This window comes from Heterodontus francisci, chromosome 23, assembly GCF_036365525.1.
Source record: "Heterodontus francisci isolate sHetFra1 chromosome 23, sHetFra1.hap1, whole genome shotgun sequence".
NCBI lineage: Eukaryota > Metazoa > Chordata > Chondrichthyes > Heterodontiformes > Heterodontidae > Heterodontus > Heterodontus francisci.
Window position 1 is genome coordinate 18,575,913 of NC_090393.1, and position 12,363 is coordinate 18,588,275.

A 12,363-nucleotide genomic window follows, 5' to 3' on the forward strand; every position below is an offset into this window, starting at 1 on the left:
TGTGGGAAAGACAAGAGCCAGGGGGGGACCTGACTGGGTGGATGCTGAGAGAATGTTTCCCTTGTGAGAAAGACAAGAGCCGGGGACACAGTTTCAAAATAAGGGGTCTCCCATTTAAGATGGAGATGAGGAGAATTTTTTTCTCTGAGGGTCGTTAGTCTGTGGAATTCTGTTCCCTGAAAGCAGTGGAGGCAGGGTCATTGAATATTTTTAAGGCTGAGTTAGATAGATTCTTGATTGACAAGGGAATCAAAGGGTATGGGAGTAGATATGAAAGTAGAGTTGAGGCCACAATCAGATTAGCCATGATCTTATCATTTGGCTGAGCAGGCTCGAGGGGCCGAATGGCCTACTCCTGCTCCTAATTCATATGTTCATATTCCAGATTTATTAATTGAATTTAAATTCCCCCAGCTGCCATGGTCGTGGAGCTTTAGTTCTTGCGTCTGGATCACAAGTCCAGTAATATTACCACTATGCTACCGTAGCCGCTCCACTACATCTAGTTTAGATTATAAACTTTTTTTCTCCTCAATATATCTGACACCAGCACAGATCTTTATGGCACTTAGAGTCATAGAGTTATACAGCACAGAAACCAGCCCTTTGGCCCATTGCATCCATGCCAGCTATCAAGCACCTATCTATTCTAATCCCATTTTCCAGCACTTGGCCTGTAGCCGTGAATGCTATGGCGTTTCAAGTGCTCATCTAAATACATCTTAAATGTTGTGAGGGTTCCTGCCTCTACCACCTCTTCAGGCAGTGTGTTCCAGATTCCAACCACCCTCTGGGTGAAAAAATTTTTCCTCAAATCTCCTCTAAACCTCCCACCCCTTACCTTAAATCTATGCCCCCTGGTTATTGACACCTCTGCTTAGGGGGAAAAAGTTTCTTCCTATCTATGCCTCTCATAATTTTGTAAACCTCAATCAGGTCCCTCCTCAGCCTTCTCTGCTCTAATGAAAACAACCTTAGTCTATCCAGCTCCAGCCCAGACAACATCCTGGTGAATCTCCTCTGCACCCTCTCCAGTGCAATCACATCCTTCCTGCAGTGTGGTGACCAGAACGGTACATAGTACTCCAGCTGTGGCCTAACTAGCATTTTATACAGCTCCATCATCACCTCCCTGCTCTTGTATTCTATGCCTCGGCTAATAAAGGCAAGTATCCCATATGCCTTCCTAACCACCTTATCTACCTGTGCTGCTGCCTTCAGTGATCTATGGACAAGTACACCAAGAACTCTCTGACCCTCAGTACTTCCTAGGGTCCTACCATCCATTGTATATTCCCTTGCCTTGTTAGTCCTCCCAAAATGCATCACCTCACACTTCTCAGGATTAAATTCCATTTGCCACTGCTCTGCCCATCTTACCAGCCCATCTATATCGTCTTGTAATCTAAGGCTTTTCTCCTCACTATTTGTGACACCATCAATTTTTGTGTCATCTGCGAACTTACTGATCATACCTCCTATATTCACATCTAATTCATTAATGTACACTGCAAACAGCAAGGGTCCCAGCACCGATCCCTGCGGTGCACCACTGGTCACAGGTTTCCAATCGCAAAAACAACCCTCAGCCATCACCTTCTGCCTCCTGCCACTAAACCAGTTTTGGATCCAAATTGCCCTGAATCCCATGGGCTGTCACTTTCTTAACCAATCTCCCATGCAGGACCTTATCAAAAGCCTTACTGAAGTCCATGTAAACTACAACAACTGCTTTACCCTCAGGTCACTGACCTGAAAGGTTAAGTCTGCTTCTGTCTCCACAGATGCTGCCAGACCTGCTGAGTATTTCCAGCATTTTTTGTTTTTATTTCAGATTTCCAGCATCTGCAGTATTTTGCTTTTACTTTACCCTCATCTACACATCTAGTCACCTCTTCGAAAAATTCATTCCAGTTTGTTAGACATGATCTCCCCTTGACAAAGCCATGCTGACTATCCTTGATTAATCCCTGCTTCTCCAAGTGGAGATTAATCCTGTCCCTCAGAATTTTTTCCAATAGTTTCCCTACCACTGATGTTAGACTCACTGGCCTGTAATTACCTGATTTATCCCTGCTACCCTTCTTGAATAATGGTACCACATTCGCTGTCCTCCAGTCCTCTGGCACCTCTCCTGTGGCCAGAGAGGATTTGGAAATTTGTGTCAGAGCCCCTGCTATCTCCTCCCTTGCCTCACATAACAGCCTGGGATACATCTCATCTGGGCCTGGGGATTTATCCACTTTTAAGCCCGCTAAAACCGCTAATACCTCCTCCCTTTCAATGCTAATTAGTTTGAGTATATCACAATCCCCCTCCCTGATCTGTACACCTACATCGTCCTTTTCCATAGTGAACACAGATGAAAAGTAATCATTGATAACCTCACTTACGTCCTCCGGCTCCATGCACAGATTGCCACTTTGGTCCCTAATGGGCCCTACTCTTTCCCTGGTTATCCTCTTGTCCTTAATATACTTATAAAACGCCTTGGGATTTTCCTTTATCTTGCCCGCCAGTGTTTTTTCATGTCCCCTCTTCGCTCTCCTAATTACTTCTTTAAGTAGCCCCCTACACTTTCTGTACTCCTTTAGGGCCTCCGCTGTTTTCAGCCCTCTGAATCTGCCATAAGCCTCCCTTTTTTTTTTCCTTATCCAATCCTCTATATCTCCTGACATCCAGGGTTCCTTGGTCCTACCCTTCACCTTTATGGGAACATGTTGGCTCTGAACTCTCACTGTTTCCTTTTTGAATGACTCCCACTGGTCTGATGTAGACGTTCCTACAAGTAGCTGCTCCCAGTCCACTTTGGTCAGATCCTGTTTTATCATTTTGAAATCGGCCTTCCCCCAATTCAGTACCTTTACTTCCGGTCCAGCTTTGTCTTTTTACATAACTACCTTAAATCTTCGAGTTATGGTCACTATCCCCGAAATGTTCCCCCATTGACACTTATGCCACTTGTCCGGCTTCATTCCCTAGGATTAGGTCCAGTACCGCCCCATCCCTTGTTCGGACTTTCTACGTGCTGGCTCAAAAAGCTCTCCTGTATGCACTTTAAGAATTCTGTTACCTTTAAGCCTTTTGCACTAAGACTATCCCTGTTAATATTGGGGAAGTTGAAATCCCCTACTATTATTACCCTATTATTTTTACGCCTCTCTGAGATTTGCCTTCATATCTGCTGTGGCATGGAATTTGTGTGCGCAAGCCACCTGCCATATTAGTGCTTACATGCTCATTTTACACCCATCAATGAATTTCTTGGCATTATCTCTCCAAGAGAGAATGCTGAAGCGTTGGAAAGTGTTTGTAAACAGAAGGTCAAAGCAACATATTGATGTCACCATGGGCAACATAAGAAGCCGCCAATACAGCAGCTGCAGGCATCCCTTTATGTAATATCTAAGGCATCTTTCAAGGAATGTCAGCCTCACCATCTGGACCATGGCACCTTCCTTTGGTTTAACATATGGAGGCTTTGGCTTGTTTCGTTTTGCTTTGAAGTTGTTTTTAGTTCAGGATCCTGCTCTGGATTCAGACAGATTTATCACTCGATGAGCATTGGATGCTTCAAAACTGATTTGGAAAGTTATGCAGAGGAAGTAAAACTGCCAAAAGAATCACTCACAGGTTAGATATACCACAATTTCTGTTCTACAAGTTGCATTTGATTTCTGTGCAAAGCAGGCGACTGAAAGTCATCTTTCTGAAATTATCAGAAGAGTTTGTTTTTGGTGTTAAAATGAACACTTGAACATTTTCCCTGTAAACATTAGTATTATTAGTGATAATGACAAAAGGTCAACCATCAATCATATGTACCTGCAATAATGATTCTTTGACATTTTTCACATAAATGACGAGCTGGTCAGTTTTTTCTGGTGCAAATGGAGAAAGAAATGTCTGTCTGGATCCGAAGGGAGCGCTCTGGTCTTCTTCGAATAATACTATGAGCTTGTTTACTTCCCCTGAATAGAAGATGGGGCTGTGGTTTAACATCTCATCCTTAAGACAGTACCAATAATGCAGCTCACTCTCAGTCCTGCATTGGAATATCATAGATTATGTGCTCAAATCGTGCATTGTGCCTTCAACCATAGCTTTCTGCCTCAGAGGTAAGAGTTTTTACCAACTGAACTAATCTGATACTTGAGAGTAGGCACACAAGGTCATAAAAAGGCAAATGAGATTCTGAGTCTCATACATAAGAGCACTGAATAGAAAAGCAAAGAAGTGATGTAGAATTTGTCCAATTGGTTAGGCTACAGTTGGATTATTGCATGAAAATTAGGAAAATTTGAGAAAGCAAATTGGGAAGGATTTGTTTCTGCTAGTTGGCAATCATTAACATGAAGACATAAATCATTATCACTAAAAGCATGAAGGGGAAGTTAGATTTTTTTTTTACACTTGGTTTATACAACATGGCAAACTTTATCAAAATGGATATTGAGGCAGGAACTATCGTTGATTTGAAAGGGAATTGGTTAAGTAATTGAAAAGGAAGAATGTAAAAGAGTATGGGTAGATGGCAGGGGAGAAACCATGATCAGTGGTCTTTGATCCTGTCCTGGGTGCTTTGAGCAAATGGCTATAACCAATTCTAGAGCTTCGGGCCAAGGAGTGCGCAACACCATTTGGGTGGTTGTGAAGGATAAGGAAGGAGGTGCACCGTTTGACCGCATCTTCTTCATCCGGAGAATCCTCATTGATTGCTGTGGATTCCAAGCTGCCGACATCTACTGCCTGCAGGACTTCCCCAGCAGTGGGTATTTTGACGTCACATTTAAGAATGTGGCAGGATGCATAAAGCTACTGAAGGTCGTCAAAGAGAAGGGAAACCAGGCGCCGCTGTACATCCTCGCAGCGGAGCCGCTCTTTACGCTGCCATCACAACCTGACCGTGTGATGACAATTCACCTCTATAACCCCTATGTTCCTGTTGTGGACGTACTCACCTTCCTAGCCAGGTACGTCGAAGTGGTTGGCAGCTGCACTGATGTCAGGGACCCGCTTGGGATTTGGACCAGTAAGCGGCAGGTCAAGGTGACCTTGAAGGTCGATGCCAATTGAGCCATCATCCACCCTCCCTCCAGCTTCGCTATCGGGGGAAATCGAGGCTTCTTAGTCAATGCGGGGCAGCCCAGAGTTTGTCGCACCTGTGGCAAATCTGGTCACATGGCAGCTAACTGCAATTCAGTTGTCTGGCCATCAGACCAAGGACTGTAAACAAAGTAAGTGTTGCAACCTGTGCGGTGAGGCAGGCCACCTCTACAAAACCTGCCCCAAACGTTGTCTCAGCTATGCTTAGGTGGCAAGCCCCAAGGGAAGGCCAGGAGAAAGAACAACGAATGCGTCGGGTACTGGGGAGGGGACACACAACACTCCCCCCAGCAAGGAAAGCCCACCTGAGAAGAAGAAAGGGGAGGCAGCTGAAACCAGCGACTCAACACCTTCCCTGAGCTCGGAAAGCCCCCCTCCACAGCCAGAGTCAATGGAGGAGGGGGCAGCTGATGGTGAAACAGGTCAGTGGCAAGTGGTGCAAAAGAAAACCACAAGGAAAAATCTGCCTAAAGCGGAACAAGTCACCACCCAAACCAGTGGCAAGAGGAGGCTATCATTTGACACAGACTACAGCAGCTCCTCTTCACTGGACGAGGAAGTGTCGGAACGACGGCACCTACAAAAGAAATTACAGAACTCAAGGGAGCTGGAAGATGGTTTCACAGGTCGGCGCAACATCGAGGGCCGAAGGGCCTGTACTGCGCTGTAATGTTCTAATAATGAAGCCCCCCAGCCCCTGGGCACTGAAAGTTGTGATGGGCCCAGCGCGCCCCAAACCCAAGGTGCCAAACCCAGCGACCCGCCCAGCGCATCCCAGCTCTGGAACACCGAAGGCAACAACACGTCTAGTGCGCTCCAGCTCCGGGAAGCCGGGAGCAGTGATGCTTTCGAGGAGGAAACAACAGCAGAGGACAGCCCAATCCTTGCTGTCTTCAAGACTCCCCCGATGTCACCTCAGTGGAACAAACCCTGCAAGAGAAACCAGGAGGGGTTTCTGAGCCCCACGAACGTGAAACAGCTCGTCTACACCATGGGTATGCAGGAACATACCAAAGGACTGCGTCTAGCAAGGACAAATGGTGTGGGAAACAGCAACTAACTTAAAAACAAATGGGTATAAGGGTTGCTTCAATTAACGTGCGTAGCATTAAATCCACTACGCGATGTGTTTCAACCTTGAACTACCTCGCCAAGGTCAAAGCCGACCTACTGTTTCTGCAGGAGTATGGAATACCACACCTCAGCACCTACAGACAATGGTTGAGATGGTGGTCCCATGGGCCATTGATCTGGTCAGGGGGAAATGATACCCGTTCCTCCAGCCTGAGTATTCTGCTGCGGGGAAGTAACTTCACCATCTCCGAAGTTAAGGAGGTGGTGGGCGGTCGCCTCCTCGTAGCAGATGTAATGTACAACAATGCTCCACTCCGGTTGATCAATGTGTATACCCCGGTTCAATGCAGCGAGCGGCTGACTGTTTTCCAGCAGCTCCTACTATTGCTGGCGACGTCCAGGCCGGTCATTCTAGGCGGTGACGTCAACTGCATCAAGGATGCAGCTGGATGATCCGGCAGTGACCACAGCAAACTGGACGCTACGTCCAGATTCCTAATAGATACAGTAAAAGATGCCAAACTGCACGACGTCTTCAGCAAACCTGCAGACGGAGTGCGGCGTAGATACACATGGTCAAGATCGGACGGGTCTGCCCGTTCCAGGATTGACTTCCTGTTTGTGTCTCGTACTGTCACGGTCAGATCCACCGACGTCAAGCCGGTGTTCTTCTCCAACCACTGCCTCTTACTGGCCGACTGTCACTTACAGGATGACCAGCGGGTTGACGGGGGACATGGAAGCTCATTGCTACACTGCTAACCCCTGAAAACATTGAGGAACTCAAAAGGGATTACTGAAGTTGGAGAACTGTGAAACCCCTCTTTGAGTCTCCAGTTCACTGGTGGGAAGCGATCAAGGAGAACACCAAGAGGTTCTTTATCCTCAAAGGTGTTTAGAGGGCGAGAGAGAGACAGAGGCAAATGTCCCGACTCCAGAAAAGAATGCAAAATCTGCTCCGGCTGCAGTCGATAGGGGTCGAGGTCAAGGAGGACCTCTAAGAGGTGAAGAGCCAGTAGGCCTCGCTCTTTGCCAAGGAGGCCTCCAAGATCATCTTCCGGTCCAGAGTCGGCTCCATTGAGCAGGATGAGACATGCTCGCGTTACTTCTTCCAAAAGGTACAGAGAGAGAGCTCCGTGATCAGAAGTCTGAAGGAAGAGGATGGCGTGGTAACGTCTTCGCAGTCCGACATACTAAGGATCATCAAATCCTTTTATGCTGGACGGTATGCTGCGAAGCCCACAGACAGCAGAGCCTCCCAGTCATCTATCACAGAGGTCTTAGATGACAGCATGAGGGAGAGACTGGACAAGCCGTTAACCCTAGATGAGCTGACAAAGGCCGTCGAGTCCTTCGAGACAAATAAAACTCCCGGGAGCGATGGCTTGCCAGTTGAGTTGTATTCGGCCCTGTGGGACTGAGTCGGCCCGGACCTGCTGGAAGTATACGAGAGCAGCATGTCAGAATCCATGAGGAAAGGCATCATCACCCTCATCCACAAGCAGAAGAGGGAGAGGGCAGAAATCAGAAATTGGCGGCCCATCTCACTGCTTAATGTTAACTACAAGATTCTGTCAAACGTCATAGTCACTCGAGTCAAGTCTGCTCTGGAGTTGGTGATTCACCCTGACCAGACCTGCACTGTACCCGGCAGGAAGATCTCTGATAATCTCGCACTACTCAGGGATACGATCGCCTACGTACAGGACAGGAGGGTGGACACCTGCCTCATCAGCCTGGACCAAGAGAAGGCTTTTGACAAGATATCACACACCTGCATGATGGGCGTGCTCTCCAAAATGGGGTTTGGGGAGGGAATCTGCAATTGGATCAAACTGCTCTACACGAACATCAGTTGTGCAGTCTCAATCAATGGGTGGGAATCAGAAAGTTTCCCGATTTAATCTGGAGTCAGACAGGGCTGACCCCTCTCCCCTGTCTTGTTTCTTTGCTATATTGAACCCTTTGCTGAATCTATTAGGAAGGATGCGAGCATAAGAGGGGTGACAATCCCAGGCAGTGGAGGCACTCAGGTTAAAACCTCCCTGTACGTGGATGATGTCACCGTCTTCTGCTCGGATCCGCTGTCTGTGCACAGACTGATGAGCACCTGCCACCAGTTCGAACTGGCCTCGGGAGTCAAAGTTAACCACGGCAAGAGTGAGGCCATGTTCTTTGGGAACTGGGCTGACCGATCCTTTGTCCCCTTCACCGTCAGGTCAGACGGGGCGTGCACCAAAACCTGGAATGAGCGAGTAGCCAGGGTACAACATAAGCTGAGCCTGTGGGAGCAGCGATCTCTCTCCATAGTGGGTAAGAACCTGGTCAACGGATGCGAGGCGCTCACATTGTTGCTGCACGTGGCGTAGGTCTGGCCCATACCCCACTCCTGCGCCGTGGCGGTCACCCGAGCCATTTTCCGCTTCATATGGGGATCCAAAATGGACCGGGTCCGGAGGGACACGTTGTTCAAATCTCTGGATGAGGGTGGGAAAAATGTACCCAACGTCGCCCTCATCCTGATGACCACCTTCGTGTGCCGCTGCATCAAGCTGTGCGTAGATCCCCAGTACGCAAACACCAAGTGTCACTGTGTGTTGAGGTTCTATCTGTCCCCGGTGTTGCGAAGGATGGGCTGGTCACATTGCTGTGGAATGCTCTATCCAGTTGGACCGTGCCGTACCACCTATTCTTCATGGAAAGATTTCTGCTGAAAAATACCTTTGACCACCAATCCATCAGGCAGTGGTCTGCACGGAAAGTCCTCAAGGCCCTACGGGAAAAGGAGATGGTGGATCCTGTTGGATGGTTCTCTGAGCAGACCGCCAAAGTCATTTGGCAGAATGCCTCATCACCAGAACTTTCAAACAAGCGCCAAGATGTAGCTTGGCTGGTGGTGAGAAGAGCCCTCCCCATCAGATCCTTCCTGCACGCTCGGAGTCTCGCACCCTCTGCACAATGCCCTCGGGGTGGCTGTGGTGGGGAAGAGACGGTTGCCCACCTCCTTCTGGAATGTGTCTTTGCAAAACAGGTGTGGAAAGAGATGCAGTGGTTTTTGTCGAGGTTCATCCCAAGCAGCTCTGTCACACAGGAGGCTGTGCTCTACGGGCTGTTCCCAGGGATGCACACCGAGATAAACATCAAACATCACAGTGGTGCAGTGGTTAGCACCGCAGCCTCACAGCCCCAGTGACACGGGTTCAATTCTGGGTACTGCCTGTGCGGAGTTTACAGGTTCTCCCTGTGACCGCGTGGGTTTTCGCCGGGTGCTCCGGTTTCCTCCCACAGCCAAAGACTTGCACGTGATAGGTAAATTGGCCATTGTAAATTGCCCCTAGTGTAGGTAGGTGGTAGGGAATATGGGATTACTGTAGGGTTAGTATAAATGGGTGGTTGTTGGTCGGCACAGACTCAGTGGGCCGAAGGGCCTGTTTCAGTGTATCTCTAAAAAAAAAACTACTGCTGGAGGACTATCAGTTCGGTGAAAGACGCTCTTTGGTCTGCCCGAAACTTGCTGGTCTTCCAGCGCAAAGAGTTGTCCACCACCGAATGTTGCAGACTGGCACATTCCAAGGTTCAGGACTACGTGCTGAGGGACGTACTAAAGCTTGGGGCAGCCGCAGCAAAGGCTCAATGGGGAAAGACCGCTGAGCCAATGACTATCGACAAGCATTTGGAACATGGAAAGCTATGCCTGTTCCCTTTATCAACCAACATCAATTCACGTACCATTCTTGGAAGGGTTACTGGATAGTGACTGGGAACAGGAATCCCATATATAGCCCAGATGAGTTGATTGTAAGATAATTGTAGCTACTCAATTATTGATCTACTCCCTGGCTAACATGAGCTAATCGGCAAAGGCCAGGCATCTAACTTGAAATCTTTTGATCTCTATGGCTTAGTGCTCCAGCAGGCAGTGTCTTTGCTGACCAGACTACTGATATAGCTTTGAAACTAATTACAAATATCATAAAGTAAAAACTGTTAATATATTAACATATAGTGTCAGGTGCTGCACTGTCAGAGGTCCCGTATTTCAGATGAGATGCCAAACTGAGCAGCCGTCTGGCCTCTCAGGTGGACATGAAAGATTCTATGGCATTAATTCAAAGAGGAGCTGGGAAGTTCATATTCCAGATTTATTAATTAATTGAATTTGAATTCCCCCAGCTGCCATGGTGGTATTTGAACTCATGTTCCTGGAGCATTAGTCCTGGCATCTGGATCACAAGTCCAGTGATATTACCACTATGCTACTGTAGCCCCTCCATCACATCTAGTTCAGATTATAAACTTTTTTTTCTCCTCAATGTATCTCACACCAGCACAGATCTTTATGGCACCTGTAAACTTATGGACAGAATCCACAATGCCTTTTTCCAGATCATTGATATAAATTGTGAAACTTTTAACAGCCCTTGAACTAATCCCTACAAGACTCCATTTGTAACCAGTCTCTATGTGGTGTGACAACCATCTGTCCATGAGAATGCAGCCAATTCCCAGTTCAATCCAGAACTGCCATCCAATCCCACAGGACTCTATAGTGAGGCTCGAGATCTAAAACTTTTTGAAAATCCAAATATACAATGTCTACAGAACTACCTTCATCCATCAATCTAGTAACCTCCTTGAAGAATTCAACCAGGTTGGTAAGACATGACCTTTTCCACAAGCCATATTGCATATCTGTAATAATCCCTACTCTGCCAAGAGCATCCCTAATTATCCCTTCTCTTAACCTTACTACAACTGAGGCCAAGCTAATGAGCATAAATTTCCTGGATGTGACTTGTTGTCCTATCTGGATTCAGTAAATGAATATTGTTACAACCAGATGAGCAATGTGTCAAGGGGTCTTTTGCTGTCTTCACCTGGTCTTATTATAACAGGGTTTAATTTTAAACACATGTTTTGAGCTCCCTTTTTGTGAATCCTTGTTCACAACTTTCCAATTATCAGGCAAACTAAATGAGCACAAACAGGCTTTCTTTGGTTTAAAGCAGAAAGAGGAAATTTATTAAAATCTTAAAACTTAAACTCTAATATGGTTCACGCCTACGGATATACGACGCGCCCACATTAGCATGGACACGCGATATAAACATGCAGATAGGGACAGAATAGAGCAGAAGAAAAGGTAAGCAGAACAGTTTGAGGCAATATCTTGTTACTGTTTTTCGAACTCGCTGTAGTCCTTGATTGAAGATATGGTCTGGTGTTTCATTGGGGTTCAGTAGTCTTCTAAAAGCCTTGTTCGTGTAGGAAACCTTTTCTCGCTCTGTGTTTATGTGTCTTCAATGGTTTCACTTCCCTGAGAGATGAACAGGCAGAGGAGATGTTCTCAGTCCATGAGCACACGGCATTCTGCCTGGCAATTCCTTTGTTGGGAGTTCAAAAACTCTGCAACAGCCAGTTAGTCATGTGATTAAAACTGGCCTGACCACTTCTGTGTGTTGGAGGAACAGGGACTGGCTCACTTTGTTTCCACATTATCTGGTACTATGCAAATGTCCTTCCAGTCAGAGATTGCAATTTTTAAAGTTTTTATATTCATGTGGCGAAATATGTGTGCCTCAGTCTTGGCAGGTGGGGTTTGCCTGACAATATACTGTCTGTCAAGTGAGGGCAAGATCAGACAACGCTTTCTGTACTGGCTCATAGAGAAAGAAAGAAAAGAAAATTGAAAGGTGCTTTCATATCTCAGAACATCCTAAAGTGCTTCATAATTAATAAATTACTTTTGAAGTGTTGCACACTATTGTAGGCAAGCACAATGGTCATTTTGCACACAATATGGTCCTGTGAACAGGATCTTGGTTTTATATCTCAGCTGAAAAATGGTGCCAATAGTACAGAAATGGCCATTCATTGCAGTACTGAACCATCAGCCTAGATTCTGTCTTCAAATCCTCAATGGATCTTGAACCTGGAACCTCTGATTCGGGTGAGAGGGCTACCATTGAGTCAAGCTAATGCTGAGTTGGTCATTTTAAGTATTCAGTGAAGAAATAAAATGAAATCACAATGTTCTGATCCTAAATGTCTTCTGCATACATTGTCAATACAATGGAATATAATACTTATTATATTTTATGGATAAAACTAGTGGCAGTACATCAATACTCCACTAGCCCTTTATTTTTACTCTATTAACAGCTTGTCCAGTCAGGACATCTG

The 12,363-nt window shown here is 46.5% G+C and overlaps 1 protein-coding gene across 5 annotated transcripts in view; it reads left to right on the forward strand.

Annotated features, from left to right (window-relative positions):
* The window catches only part of LOC137382619 (acyl-CoA dehydrogenase family member 10-like), a 97,801-nt gene that overhangs the window by 58,547 nt on the left and 26,891 nt on the right, over window positions 1-12,363 (forward strand). The window lies entirely within an intron of this gene.